Source organism: Giraffa tippelskirchi, chromosome 1 (assembly GCF_054371585.1).
Source record: "Giraffa tippelskirchi isolate mGirTip1 chromosome 1, T2T-mGirTip1v1.2.pri, whole genome shotgun sequence".
Taxonomy (NCBI): Eukaryota; Metazoa; Chordata; class Mammalia; order Artiodactyla; family Giraffidae; genus Giraffa; species Giraffa tippelskirchi.
In genome coordinates this window covers 160,455,235-160,471,375 of record NC_137275.1, presented here as the reverse complement: position 1 = coordinate 160,471,375, position 16,141 = coordinate 160,455,235, and the positions used below count along the sequence as shown (strand labels likewise).

General features: G+C 42.3%; 1 pseudogene across 1 annotated transcript in view; it reads right to left on the bottom strand.

Annotated features, from left to right (window-relative positions):
• LOC145516332 (histone-arginine methyltransferase CARM1-like) overlaps positions 1-16,141 on the bottom strand; it is a 244,702-nt pseudogene that overhangs the window by 20,192 nt on the left and 208,369 nt on the right. Inside the window, exons 9-10 of the transcript XR_014061308.1 lie at positions 15,660-15,745; positions 12,595-12,684 (exon numbers count right to left, since the gene is read on the bottom strand). The product of XR_014061308.1 is annotated as a histone-arginine methyltransferase CARM1-like (transcript). The remainder of the gene's footprint in view (positions 1-12,594; positions 12,685-15,659; positions 15,746-16,141) is intronic.

The following is a 16,141-nucleotide window of genomic DNA, read 5'->3' as shown; positions in this document are numbered from 1 at the left end:
CCACCTGATGCGAAGAACTGACTCATTGGAAAAGACCCTGATGCTGGGAAAGATTGAAGGCAGGAGTAGAAGGGGATGACAGAGGATGAGATGGTTGGATGGAATCACCGACTTGATGGACATGAGTCTGAGCAAGCTCCGGGAGTTGGTGATGGACAGGGAGGCCTGGCGTGCTGCAGTCCATGGGGTTGCAAAGAGTCAGACACGACTGAGCGACTGAACTGAAATGATAGCTAGAGATTAAAAAAAAAAAAAAGTAATGTCCTTTGAGGGCTTCAAGGGGGCTTACTAGTAAAGAATCCACCTCCTGGCTACAGTCCATGAAATGGTAAGAGAGTCAGACACAACTTAGCGACTCAATAACAATATCCTTTCCTATTTCAACTCATATAACTGACTTGGAATTCTCTTTTTTTGGTTTCAAAATGTTTCTTTCTGACACTCACATCCTGCAGTTCACTTCATCTGTGATACTTGAGGGTAGATTTGAAGAGAACCAGACATTGAGACAGTGAGCTCTTTAGGAGCAAGGTTTATAAAGCAATCAATTAAGGATAATTTTCCAAGACTGTGTCTACAGGATCCTAAATAACTATTCACTGTTTTGAATCAGTTATTTGCCAATGTACATTAAAAGAAAATGCACCCTAATTCCTTGACAGAGTTCCTCATTTCAAATCTTATGTGGTCAGGGAATGCCCTGGTGGTCCAGGGGTTGTACCTTCCAATGCAGCAGGGGGCATCAGTTCGATTCCTGGTCAGGGAGCTAGATCGCACATGCCTTGTGGCCAAAAAAAAAAACCCCAAAACATAAAACAGAAGTAATACTGTAACAAATTCAATAAAGACTTTAAAAATGGTCTATACCAAAAAATACCTTAAAAAATGTTTTTAAACTAAAAAAAAAAAAAAAAAAAAAAATCTTATAGGGCCAGAGCAAGTGATTAAGTGGTAACATACTTTAGTTTAAGAACTTAATACAAAACCATTGCTGTATATACTAAGATTTCTTTTGTAATATTCAAGAAGATTTTGGAAACCTGGGACTAACACAAGCAGTCATGTTCTTACTGGAGAAGTAATTCATGATCATTCATCTTAGAGAAAACAGCAGGTACAGTAGTGGGACGGGTTCAGTAGTGACCAGTAAGGAAGAATGGGATGGAGAACAGAAGAGGCAGGAAGCTTGGGGACAAAATGGCCCAAGTCACCAATGATTTACTGAGAGATAAAGGAAGGAATGAGAACCTCAGCAGATGCGAACTCTAGACCAGTGTTCTTCAAAGAGGTTGGAACGTGCCCCAGAAAGGACGTGGGATGGTACCTCACGGTGTGGAAGAAAATACTGAACTGTTATTTTCAATTTTTTCAGTTATTCGTTATAGTGGATTGAATTGTGTCCTACCAACATGTATGCTCAAGTCCTAAAGCCTGGTATCTGTGCCTATGGTCGTATCTGGCTGGAAGATCTTTGCACATGTGATGAGGTTTACATGAAGTCATACTGGATTAAGTGAAAGTGAAAGTCGCTCAGTCATGTCCGACTCTTTGTGACCCCATGGACTATACAGTCCATGGAATTCTCCAGCCCAGAATACTAGAATGGGTATCCTTTCCCTTCTCCAGGGGATGTGCCCAACCCAGGGAACAAACCCAGGTCTCCCACACTGCAGGCAGATTCTTTACCAGCTGAGCCACAGGGGAAGCCCATACTGGATTAAGGTGAGCCCCAAATCCAATGACCAGTGTCCTTATAAGAAGAGAGGGCACAAAGAGACATACCCAGGGATGAAAACCAACTGAAGACAGTGGAAGAGACTGGAGTTATGCAGCTACAAGGAAGACCAAAGATTTTCAGGCACCATCAGAAGCTGAAAGACCCAAGTTTCTTCCTTGGAACCTTCAGAGGAAACGTGGTCCTGCTGATGCCCTGATTTCACACTTCTAGTCTCGGGAAGTGTTAGAGAACACATTTTTGGTGTTGTAAGCACCTGGTTGGTAGTAATTTGTTACAGCAGCCCTAGGAGACTAGTACAGTTTATCAAATATATATTGAACACAAGCAGATAGAGTAGGTAAATGCTGGATCCTAATCACCAGCTTAGAGTTAAGATATGTGTTAGTTCACCTAAGTTCCTCAGGCTTGGCTAAGGGGGGTTGGTTTAGCAAGACGGTGATTACATCTTAAACCACGTGCTACAATGATACTGAGTAAATACCAGCCATGAGATGGTTAGACGGCATCACAGACTCAATGGATGCAAATTTGAGCAAACTCGGGGAGACAGTGGAAGACAGAGGAGCCTGGTGTGCTACAGTCCATGGGTTGGGCACGAACAATCGCAATGAGTTGAACACAACTTAGCAACTGAACAATGGCAACAACAATCAGCCATGTGATGGACACATGGGTCAGAGTTTGAATAATCTGAGTAAGGGTGTAGAACATGGAAATGTCACTTAAAGCTGCCCATCACATATCATTATTTCACTGCACCTAACCCTGCACAACAGTCTCTCCCTGTAATTCCTTCTGCTGCAGCTGTCCAAATACACAGCGAGTGAGAGGATTTGTCTTAGCTGGAGTCCAAGGTGGAGAAGCTTAATGCTAAGCACTTGAAGCTTCCAAAGCATTAATTCTCTAGTCAGCATGTCTTCCAGTTTTATAAACCAAAAAGCTCATCCAACTCTCTGGAAACCACCTTCTCTGGCAGCATACCTGGGTAGTGCAGACTTTTGCTAGGGATACAAAAATTTTAAACTATGTAGCCATATTTTTCAATTCATGTTTTTAGTTTTATTTTTGTATGTCTTAGAAAATGCACACTATATGAATTTCTGTATGTGTATATACACATACATGTCTATGCATGTGTGTATATAGTATATATACATATATACATCCATATAGACCTATCTATATATCTATCTGGAGCATTTTGTTTTGTATTTTCTATTATTACTGTAGTACATCCACACAATTAAAAGAGAAATATTAATCTACATGGAGCACACATAAAGTGATTTTACTCAAACATGTACATATCCAATAACATTGGAGATCATTTCTGTGAACTTTAGGGATATAAATTTCATAAAGTTCATAAAAAAGAAATGTTCTCTTTTACTGTCCAGAGTAATAAAATGAAAGACAGCTCAAGAATGATAGGAGGCTGTCAGAAATAAAATGCTACCAGTACAATCAGAAATGTTGCTGGCAGGGAAGAAAAGGGCAGTCATTGTCACACCGGTGTGGTCGCACAGGGAGTTCTCCCAGGAGGTCAGAGTTTAAAAGAATATTTGACGATAAGGGAGGGGGAGATCCTCCCTGAGGCAGAACAAAAAGGTAGCCCCTTTCTGAAAAAATAGTGTGAGAACCTTGACATTAAAGAAGTGTCGAGGTTTGTAGAAAATACCAAGGAAAACAATTTTAAGACAAAAAAATAAAAATCTGATGAGATACAGTAAGAGTAAGAAAGTAAGTAGGGGAAGAGGAAATGGAACTGAGGTTTACTGTGGACCCACTGTGTGCTAATTATCATACTGTTTTCTCCTTCAGTATCTGCAAAAGCCTAGTGAGACAATTATCATAAAGTCTACTTTATAGATGATGAGGTGAGGAAACTGGGGTGCTAGAGACATTGATTAAATTGCCCAAGATCACTCAGGTACCAACTAGTACATAGAAAAGACTGGACAGAACCAGGACACATCCAGACTCCAAAACCTAATCTCTTCCACTACACAAGGGTACTGGTCTAATAAGAGGAAGAACTTCCTCCCTTTCTTCCTCCTGCAAAGCACTGCATGCCCATGACATCTCAGTATCGTATCTTCTTTCAGTTGTGCTGGGCTACGTTTTTAATAAAAGAGGAATCAGCTATGACTCTGTGATTCAGGGAGTCATTCCACACCACTGCTGAATCTCTGGAATGTATTAGGTGAGGACGGACACCACAGAATAAGACTCAGGCCCTCTTTTTCAGAAGTTGACATACAGGCAAATAACAGCAATATAACAATGCTGTCATAATAAAGCTGTGGAGGTCTGTAGGAGCCCTGGCAGTCAGGAGGCAGTGGAGATGGTTTGCTTTCTTCTTAGCTATTAGGGGAATAAAGAGGGGAGGGTAGAAAAATATGACTGATAAGGATGAAACCCAAGATATGTTAGAAAAAAGGAGTGGAGGAATAAGATGACTTAAATTCTGTCACCTAATTATACCCTGCTGCTGCTGCTGCTGCTGCTGCTAAGTCGCCTCAGTTGTGTCCAACTCTGTGCGACCCATAGACGGCAGCCCTCCAGGCTCCGCTGTCCCTGGGATTCTCCAGGCAAGAACACTGGAGTGGGTTGCCATTTCCTTCTCCAGTGCATGAAAGGGAAAAGTGAAAGTGAAGTTGCTCAGTCGTGTCCTAGGGTACCTTAAAATATTTGAAAACAAATGGATGTTATCCTGGTTTACACAAAGCAAAAAGGAAAAGGTAAAGTCCAAAACTCCAGGCAGATGCTGGTTAGTGCTCCTTAGCACTAAAGAATCAGTCATTAAACAGGTGGTATATGAGGGTTTAGGAAGAAAGTGGTCGCTTCAAGGAAGAACAAGGCATGAAGTATCTCCCACTTTTTCTCCTAGAAAGCTTTGGGATGCCATCCCAAACCAAGGAGAATAGAGAGACGCTGCAAACCACAGAGCATATTTTCTGTAAAATTGGTAGAAAGATATATCTGCCATTTCCAACTTAGGTGTAAGGGCTAACGAAGCAATTGAGATTAGTTGTAAGCCACGTGGGAAAATGTGCAGATGTGCAAAGAGAGGCAAGACAGCCCAGGGCCAGTACGCCCCAGAAAGTGCTCACACCAGTACACTATCTGAAGAACACTTTCTGACATGCAAAAGTTTTATCCCTTGTACCCTGATGTGCAGGAACTGGAGTAAGGCTACCGAACAGAAATTCTCCTGGAATTGGGACATACAGAATTATCCAAAGAATCACATTGCAGCCATGTTTGTAAGAAGCAGTATGACTCTGTGGCAGCACAGGAGAGAGAGTGTGAGTTCAGGGAAAACATCATGAAGTCTGTCACATCTCTCTCCTCCACAAGAACTTCTTTCTTGTAAATTACTGTTCCAAAAAGTCCCACTAATTAGACGATGAACAACCATAATATTAGTACAAGGATATTACTAGAAAAAAAGTAGAAAAAAGCAGCAAATTTTACTGCTGCTGCTGCTGCTAAGTCACGCCAGTCGTGTCCAACTCTGTGCGACCCCATAGATGGCAGCCCACCAGGCTCCCCCGTCCCTGGGATTCTCCAGGCAAGAGTACTGGAGTGGGTTGCCATTTTCTTCTCCAGGGCATGAAAGTGAAAAGTGAAAGTGGAGTCGCTCAGTCGTGTCCGACTCAGTGACCCCATGGACTGCAGCCCGCCAGGCTCCTCCGTTCATGGGATTTTCCAGGCAAGAGTACTGGAGTGGGGTGCCATTGCCTTCTCCGCAAATTTTACTAACAGCTGAAAAACACACATTAGGTAAGGCACAGAAAAGAAGAAAGAAAGTGAAGTCGCTCAGTTGTGTCAGACTCTTTGTGACCCAATGGACTGTAGCCTACCAGGCTTCTCCATCCATGGGATTTTCCAGGCACGAGTACTGGAGTGGGTTGCCATTTCCTTCTCCAGGGGATATTCCCGACCCAGGGATTGAACCCGGGTCTCCCGCATTGTAGGCAGACGCTTTACCCTCTGAGCCACCAGGGAAGCCCACAGGTAAGGCACAAACACAGCAAATATTTTGTTACAATTTTTCAAAACTGCAATGACGCTCTTACCTCTGTGAAGGAAGTAATCATGTTTATGAAGGAAGACCACAATGTAGAAATACAATAACTCAAGGAAGAGGAAGAGAAAGATCTCAATGTACCGATCTGTAAATATATTTGAGATGCATTGTTAAGTGAGAATATTAAGATGTAGAAAACACGTATAGAATGTTACTGTTTACATATAAAAGCAGAGGAAAAATACCCCTACAAATACAGTATTTTCTAACTGTATCCAAAATGAACCTCTTAAGAGATATGCAAGGAACAGTTAACAGTGTCTACACAACGGAGGAGAGGAAGGAATGAATGGGGTGTGGCACTGGGATGAACACTTTTCACTGTAAGCCTTTTTATACATTTTTATTGTGAACAGCATGACTATATTATTAAAAATTGAATATCCCCTTAAGGAGATAGATGATAACTAGAGATATAACACAGTTTTATAAAGAACAGTAAAGATAGTGAAAATGTTAGTTGCTTAGTCGTGTCTGACTCTTTGCGACCCTATGGACTAGAGCCCTCCAGGCTCCTCTGTCCACGGGATTCTCTGGGCAAGAATACTGGAGTGGGTTGCCATTTCCTTCTCCAGGGGATCTTCCTGATCCACAGATGGGACCTGGGTCTCCTGCACTGCAGGTGGTCTCTTGCACTGCAGGCAGATTCTTTACCGAATGAGCCACGAGGGAAACTCTAAAGAACAGTAAGAGCTAGTCCAATTAGTTTCATTTCTCTTTTTGGCAATGTTACTCGACTGGGCTATGAGGGTGAAACCAGAGGTTAAGCTCAAGTGGATCACATTCAATAAAGGCTGGTCCATACTTCCTCTGGCCTGGATGGAGCAATGTAGGCAGGATATGATGACAGGTGGAGGGTTTTGAGCTACTTCCATGTCAGATCCAAAGGGTGTAGACAGGGCTATGCACATTTTGAAGGAACATTTACACTCTGGGCCTCTTTCTGCTGAATAATTTTTAAATAAATATTTGCCTATTAAATTTGCAAATGATAAAAAATGGTAGGCATCCCTAACACAAAAGAATGTTTAAAAGTAAGTAAAAGAATTCACTGGCTCTAGTAAGGATCTACAGACAGCACGATGAATGCATGAGTGGAATAAACAGACAGCACGATACATGCATGAAGTGGAATAAACACAAAAACTTGAACTGAAGCTGACAAAAATCAGCTGTGTACTAGGAGAAAAGACTCAAACGTAGATTGTATAAAAATAGGCTTTTTGCTTTGAATTATCTAAACACTCAAGTAAAGTGGCCCTCAACCTACACTTTGATTATATTATTATAAGTATGGTACTCAAGACAGCAGTGGTCACTATTGCTTTGTACGCAGCACATATCAGAAGATGTATGCTGTCCTGTTAAAGGGGACATTGAAAACCTGGCTATTTCCAGAGAGGACTTAAAATTTTAAACTAGTTCAAAACTCACTCTTAAAGGGGGGAGGAGCTGAGCATGTTAGCCTGAGGACAGGGAAGCTAGGAGAATATTTTCTAAGACTCTCCTAATACTTGAACAACTGCTACTTGGAGATTGGAACAAATCTATTTTGAATTCAGAAGCACAACTAAGATTAATGAGTTGAATATACAGGAAGTAGATAAAGGATCAATATCAAGAATGACTTTTTAATAATTAAGAGATGTCTAAAGTAGAAGAAAGTAGTGAATAGCCCAAGAGTATGTGAAAAGTTACTTAACTTTATTAGTGATTAAGGGTTTCCCTGGTGGCTCAGATCGTAATCTGCCTGCAATGCAGGAGACCCAGGTTCGATCCCTGGGTTGGAAGATCCCCTGGAGAAGGAAATGGCAACCCACTCCAGTATTCTTGCCTGGAAAATTCCATGGAAGAGAAGTCTGGTGCACTATAGTCTATGGAGTCTAAAAGAGTTGGACATGACTGAGCTACTAACACTATTAGTGACTAAACTATAAATCAACTATAACCAGATGCAACTTTAAACACTTATTTTAGAGTCTATTAGATCTGAAAAAGCATAGAGACTGGTAACATCCAGTCTTAGGAAATATATGGAGAAAAGAGCCTGCTTATCTATGGCTGGTTTGAGTGGAAATTGGTGCTGGCACTGAGAAAGTTAGGGTCTAGCAGACTGTAACATGTATGTACCCTCTGATCCAGCATTTCTATTTTTAGGCATCTCACTTAGAAATATTCACGTCACTATGCAAGCTTGATGTTCAAGTGTACTTAGTGAAAAATTTTTTGCAATGGCAAAAAAAAAAAAAAAATTGGAAGCAATCTAAATGTCAATGGATCAGGGATTTTTTTGTTTGTTTGTTTTTTAGACTTTTTAATATTTATTTTTTATACTGACATACAGTAAAATGGACTTTTTGATGTACAGTTCTGTAAATTTTTAACATATGAGTAGATTTATGTAACTACCACCAAGATACAGAACAGTTGCATCAGCCTGAAAAAACCACCCCTTTGGCTCCATCTCTGTAGCTACATCTTCTTTTCATATTCCCTTGGAGGTCACTAATCTATTCCCTGTCACTATAGTTTTTTCTTTTTAAAAATCATATGAATGGAATAACATAGTATGTAACCTTTTGAGACTGGCTTCTTTCACTCCTAGATACCTTTGGTATTTATCTAACTTGTTGCAAGAAACAGTATTTTATACTTTGTTATTGTGGGGCAGTATTCCACTATAGGGATGTACCACAGTTTATTCATTTGTTGAAGGACATTTGAACTGTTTCCATATTTGGTGATTGACTACAAATAAAATTGTCTTAACCATCTGTTTAAGGCTTTTGTATGAACCTAAGTTTTCACTTCTCTAAGGTAAATGCTTAGGAGTTGAATTGTTAGGTCAGTGATGTGTACATGCGTGCTGAGTCTCTTCAGTCGTGTCTGACTCTTTGTGACCCCATGGACTGTAGCCTGCCAGGCTCCTTTGTCCATGAAATTCTCCAGGCAAGAATACTGGAGTGGGTTGTCATGCCTTCCTCCAGGGGATCTTCCCGACCCAGGGATCAAGCCTGTGTCTCTTATGGCTCCTGCACTGGCAGGCAGGTTCTTTACCACTAGCACCACTTGGGAAGCCCCTAGGTCAATAATAAGAGTATGTTAACTTTGTTAAAAAGTACCAAACAATTTTCCACAGTGTACCATTTTACATTTCCACCAGCAGTGTATGAAAGTTTCAATTATTTTTTTCTTCATCAGCATTTGGTATTGTCACTAATTTTTTAAAAGACATGATAGTATATCCATGTCCTTGACTGTCATTCACCCACAAAAAGAACAAAGCATATCTATCTGTACAGATTCAGGACTTATTACTAAGCCAAAACATTAGTTGTAGACTGTTAGTATAACCTTCGTATAAGACAACAGCAACTCTACAATGATGTTATTTGTTGGTCCGGGCACAGAAAATCACGTGAAAGGATATGGACCAAGTGAGCATATCTGAGGAATGGGGTGAGGGGTGGGTGCGTGGCTTGACCCTAGACACTTTTGAAGTTTTGAATTTATATGTGAGCATGTTTAGGTTTTGTAATTAAATAAAGACTTTAAGAATGGAAAAGCTGATTGGTGAGGAGGTGAGCTCTCTGTCACTGGAATGTTTAAGCACAGGCCCAAGGAAGCGGGGTGTAGTGGGGAGGTAGGGAGGGAAGAAAGTTGGGTGAAATGACCTCTGAATACGCTTAATATCCTGAGATATAATACTCAAGTGTCCTTGAACCACACTCCTCTAGGCCCTTCTCTGCTAACTCATACAGGAGAAGATGAAAGAAAACAGCGCATTCTAAAAATGAGCCAAGTCGAAGTAATCACTGCTGAGACCTCGTGTGTCCATCATCAGAGGGGAGCAGTGTCCTGCCTGACACACCGCATACCACCCCTGCAGTACTCTCCCCCCTGCGGCACAGATGGACTTCCCGGCACTAAACTTGGGGATGTTTGGCCAGACAGATGCAAGTAAAGCCAGGAAGCTACTGTGGGCTTTAGAGCACTTGAGAGCTCAAGCTTTTGCCAGTGTCCCCACAAGCTGATGGATTTCCTTCCTGGCTGCACAGTCAGGAGTGGAACACTGCCTTTGACTTATTCTAAGTTCCCTTTCCTGGCTGTGCTCAGTGCAAGGTGATGTGTGCCCTGCAGGCTTTGAAGCTGGGGGCACCTTTGCAAGCTCAGTCAGGTCTTGGTAAAGCCTGCTGGCCACTTCCAGTCCTGGGGTCTCGGGGGCCCGCTGGCTTCCTCCTGCTCCCACCCACAGGCCCAGTAACCAGAGGCAGGATCAAGTCCATACTCTCTTGCTTACTGCTTATTGGTGACAAAGAGCACTCTCCCTGAGAGAGTCTCTCCTTCTTTGGCCAAGAGAGGAGTCTGAGGAAGACACCGCACCTGATACCAGTGAGTCAGAAGCTCAGTGGGGGCTGTTAACAGCCAAACCGTTACTCAGATATGGGGCAAGGAAAGAGTTAAAAGCCAATTAGGCTCCAGGCCCATATTAATGGATGGAACTGGGGACTAGTAGTTTTCATGGTTTATTGACTCATGGCACACTTTTAAGATAAGGATAGCTCAATTTATTGAGCAATTACCATGTGCTGAGTATTGTCCCAGGACCGTTAGGTATATTAGCCCATTAAATTTATATAGCAACCTTATGGAGTCAGGGCAGGCTTCAAATCCAGGGACTTGGTCACCCTATAAATCTGTATGGCTGTATCAAAGTTCATTAGAAGCCCAACAATAACAAAGTTTGGGGAATTGATTTCTTGGAAAAGTCTGGCAGGGTGAGAAAAGTCTGGAGTGTGGCCTTTTACTGTCTGATGCCAACCCGTTCAGGGGTCCTGATGGGTTTCTGGAAGCAAGAAAACCTATTGGGGCAGATGGCCTCTACTATCTTTCCAGCCCCAACGTGTGTGTCTGTGTGTCTGTATGTGTCTATGTGTGTGTCTGTTTGTGTGTCTATAGGTGTGTGTGTGTGTGTCTGTTTGTGTGTCTATATGTGTGTGTGCATCTGTATGTGTCTGTGTGTGTCGGTGTGTCTGTGTGTCTATATGTGTGTGTGTGTCTATGTGTGTGTCTGTGTGTCTGTGTGTGTGTGTGCATCTGTACGTGTCTGTGTGTGTCAGTGTGTCCGTGTGTGTGTGTCTGTTTGTGTGTCTATATGTGTGTGTGCATCTGTATGTGTCTGTGTGTGTCGGTGTGTCTGTGTGTCTATATGTGTGTGTGTGTCTATGTGTGTGTCTGTTTGTGTGTCTGTATGTGTGTGTGCATCTGTACGTGTCTGTGTGTGTGTGTCTGTGTGTGTGTGTCTGTTTGTGTGTCTATATGTGTGTGTGCATCGGTATGTGTCTGTGTGTGTCGGTGTGTCTGTGTGTGTGTGTCTGTGTAAGCTGAGCTGCTTCATTTCATGTGAAGGAGGACATCCTGCTGATGCTCTGAACACAAGGTCACCTGTCCTGGGATCTGGCAGGGGTCGTGGGCTGGCAGGGAATCAGGTGCACATGGAGCATGGAGTACATCCCTAGAGGGGGCATTTCTATGAATTGAAGATTTTTTTGGGAAACTTTATATAGTCTAACTGCTAAGTAAAATGAACCACCTTTGTAAATACATACGCAGCTATATTATGAGGTAGAATGCAAATGTAGAAGCTTTTTAAAATAAAGCATTTAACTTCAAAGAAATTTCCCCCATGAAGCAGGCTGCTTCAAGCTTATCTCCCTCACCCTTGCAGGAACAAATTCATTTACTTGGGATGTGAGTAGGGGGTAGTTTGAGAAACAGATGCACAGATTCCTTGAACACGCATGCTGTGTGGGGTAGGGATGACTCACAGATCGTGTGCTTTCTCTCTGATTGTCAGTCCAGACAAGGCTTCTGGGGATCCCCTCCTCCTGAGCCCCACAAGCCCCCTGAGCTGTATCTCAGGCCCACAGGCACTTCTTTCTCAGTAGGTGCCATGGGGAGCTTGGATGTTTTCATAAGTGGAGGAGGGTGTACTGTTAGTTTGCCTTCTGCCAGGTCACATGACTCAGATCAACCCTCACTGCTGGTGGGACACACGGAGAAGTGTGGGAAGAGAGGAGGAGTGTCAGGAAGAGAGCAGAGACTCGGGGGTCGTGGAGCGGCACAGCCCTCAAGAGAACACCAAACACTGGCAGTCAGCTTGTAGGTGGTCCTTCCCCTCTTTCCCTCACAACTTTCAAGCCTTTCCAGTAGGAGAGAAAGGAGTGCCCAGAGCGGGAAGTTACCAATGCTGCCATTAGCACTGTTAGCACCTGCCTGCCTGATCATTAAAAAAGGATTCTAGATTGTGAAACCGAAAGCTGTGAACCTACATGGGGAAAATCCATGGAGGTATTACTCAGACACAAGAGGTTCTACAACCAGGGATGATGGAGATGAAGACAGGGGCTTGCTCATCATCCTCCCACTCCCCACCACCACCCATCTATTCTGGAAAGGAACAAGTTGGCTGACAAAGCACAGACCCTATCTCACCCCTCCAAATCCCAACCCAACTGGCTTAAGAGATTTTATCACAGATTTTATTTTAGCCAGAGTTGATATGGCTACCACAGAAAACTGTCTTATCTTTATTTCACTCTAAAAACTAAAAGTAACATTAACATCAGTGTTTATTTTCTGGAAACCCGGAGAAACAAATACTACTGTTTGAACCTAGTTTTTTAAAACTTTAAAAGTTACGATGACAAATAGTAAAGGATGACATGGAACAGCACAGAAGAAGAAGGGGAATGATACTTACTGAGAGCCAGCCAAGGCCACGTCAAACCAGAAGGCTAGGCCATGGACAAGGCCAGACTGCGCCATCTGAAACACAAAGAGAATTTCTACTCTGCAAGGAAATAAAAGAGAGAAAGAACAAAGAAACACTTGGAATTATTTTTCTGTTGACAGACATACTGGATACATTTGTGAGATAGGTGGGAACATTCACAGAACATTTTCTTTCTCTCTGAAGCACTCTTGCTTTGGCAGCAAGACTCTCTCAGTGGATGATTAACGCTTGGGTGAGGCTGCACATTTGAGAATGTTGCTTCTTGATGAAACTCTGCAAGGACCAGCCCACTGTGCTACAGTGATCCAGAATTCCACAGGGAGAGTACAGCATTAGGAATGGGGTTTGACTACTGAACAGGAGGATGACTCAGGACACAAGTGACAACCATCCTTCCAGAAGCCAAAACGTGGGCTGTGGCAGCTCCCCTAGGCAGCTGTTCAGAAGGGAAAGGCTATTCAGACCCTTAAAGGATGAAATGGACCACAAGAGTGAAGATGAAGCTCAGAAGGTCACTGTCACAGTTCATTTCTTTTTCAGGGAGGCAATATAACTTCCCACCATGCTACTGCAAAACTCGTGCAGAAGTGGCCATGGCTGATGTCAAATGTAAAGTAAGTAGGAATAGAAAGAATGTTGGAAAATACAAAACAAAATATAGAAGCTAGACCTGTTTTAGCCATGGAGCTTTGGAAAGTCATTTAAATTCTCTGAGACTCAGTTTCCTCTTTTGCTGCGTGCTTGTGCTCAGTCATGTCTGACTCTTTGTGACGCCATGGACTGTAGCACAGCCTCCTCTGTCTGTGGGAATATCCCGGCAAGAATACTGGAGTGGGTTACCATTTCCTATCCCAGGGGATCTTCCTGACCCAAGGATCCAATCCGCATCTCCTGCATTGGCAGGCAGATTCTTTTACCATTAGGTTACCTGGAAAGCCCCTTCTGAGTGGCGAAATCTCTCTTCCCTCTCAAGGTTCTTGTGTAGGTCAAGTGGGAAAAAATGTATATAAAAGTGCTTTGTAAACTTGAAAATATTTCGCACTTAAAAGATGATATTATTGGTCCATTGCTGGAGCTATACTGCTCCAAGGAGACACATTTTAGTGAATGCTCTAGAGACTGACAAAGGAAAATCTTATTTTTAAGATTACTTGTATTTATGGTACCACCAAAGGCCTAACTTCTTCCATTCTGCAGTAGTCAGAACATTTCTCGAGTTTTCCATATTTGTCACACTGAATTTTTTGGCATTGCATTACAATTATTTCATCTCCTAAATGGACCATAAGCTTCTCAAGGAGAAACTTAAGTGACTTAATGTACCTTTGCAGGCACCAGTACAGTACCTGGCACAAAGGAGAACTGCAATCAACATTAGCTGAATCAATGCACAAATGACATCTCAGAAAAGCCAATATAAATACACTTTTCAAAAAATACCCTAAGGAGGCAGACAAGAGCAGCAAATAAAGCCATGGAAGTCATGGATCTTGACAGTTATTGGACTTCTCTGGTGGCTCAGTAGTAAAGAATACACCTGCGATGCAGGAGATATGGGTTCGATCCCTGGGTCTGGCAGATCTCCTGGAGAAGGAAATGGCAACCCATTCCAGTATTATTGCCATGGACAGAGGAGCTCTGTGGCATACAGTCTATGGGGTCGCAAGAGTCAGCCATGACTTAGTGAGTGAGCACACACACGGTAGTTATTAGAGTTGTTCCCAAATGCCTATTCTCTGGCTCTGAGCACACAGTAGGATTGCATTCATCCACCCTCCTGTGCTCAGGTACTGCCCTGTGATTTGCTTTGACCAATTAAATGTGAAGTGAGTGGTGTCACCTCCCAGCAGAAGCTTTACTGCTAGTACATGCTTTGCCATGCTCTTTTTCCTCAGTGATCAGTACTGTTCCTTGTTCCAGATAGGGGCTGCTGCACCAGCCTGATACCTGGGGTGGGTGATGCTGCATGGAGCTAAAGCTGGTGCACAAAGAATTAACAGCGTGGGAAAGAAAGGTCCCTGCGTTATCATAAGACACTGAAGATTGGTTTTGTTACTGCAGCATGCTCTAGCCTATCCTTACTGATACAGCATCCTTTGTCCATCATGATCTTGAGACAGACGATGGTCTGAGTTAACTAGCTGTACCTTCCGAAGTCTGTCTGACTCATGCTTCCTCAGTCATCCTGGCAAATTACAACCTGGCCTTATATTTATTAATTTTAAATTAATTTTTAAATTAAATTTATTATCCAGAAAAAAAAAAGTCAATCTTCTCAGGCAGAAAAGGATAAAATTCTAACGAAAGGTCATTCAAAGGGGATTCATATTACCATCTGAGAAATGAGTCTTCATTTCAGAGTCTCTTCAAGTGGAAAAAAGAGGACAAAAACTAACATTTACCAAGTGCCTTCTTGGAAAATGAGGCAGAGCCTATCAAATTTTTAGCATGTTACCTAGTATGCAGTAAGCACTCAAAAAGTTGTAGCTCCTCTTCCTGTCATTAGTGTGGGTACTCGCCTGGGTGAATGGTTAAAAAGTCCAGACACTGGCCTTCTGAAAGGTTCAATCCTAGCTTCAACACACATATTAATTCTGTGCATTTTACATAATTTTGTGTATGCAACTTACTGTTCCATTCTACTTGATATGTGTCATTAGTTAAGTGGGGACAAAAACAGTACCATCTGCATAGAGTTGCTGTGAGGATTAAATGAGTCATTATATATACATACAAAAATATACACACACGTGTGTGTGTGTGTGTGTGTGTGTGTGTAGTGCTCAGAACAGTGTATATAAGCATAAGCTACTATTCAATGTTTGTCATTCAATTCCTAAAGCAATCCTAAGAAGGAGGCATCATAATCCTCATTTTTCAATAAATGAAACTAGTATTAACAGACCCTCCGTATGTGACTCACACCTGAAGTCTCTCCCCTGTGTGAGCTGTGAAACTCTGCCCTGAAGCTTAGGGAAGGAGAGAGGTAGAGGAGATTCTAAAAATCAAGAGCAACATCAATTTGCACCAACCTGTGGAGATCTGCCTCTTGTGCATCCATAAAGTTTACTGTGTGCTTGACTGTCTGAGCCATCAAAATCCTAATGTCAAATGTGTCCTTGGGGAAAAAAACCAAAGATGATATCTTTTTTCAGGATAAACTGAAGTCAAGCAAGATTGCTGTATAGCTTTCCTCTTGAAATTTTAAGTCAGCAAGAGTGAGGGTTTAGAGGGCATGAGCTTAATGAGAACAGTATTAACAATAAAAGCTCACATTTATTTAGTGCTTACTATACGCCAAGCGCTAAGTGCTCTGTACTTTACTAAGTTCTTTACTAGGTCCTATCTTTTAATCCTCACCAATGTCTTGGGAATAGGCATTTGGTGTTTTTTGGACCATCCAGAATTTACCCCCTCTCCATACTTCAAGAAGTTTCACAGCAAGTTAGTCTACCCTCAGCTCCAGATAGAAGCTGGAGCTCAGGTACCTGACCTCAGAAAAGCCAATCAGAGC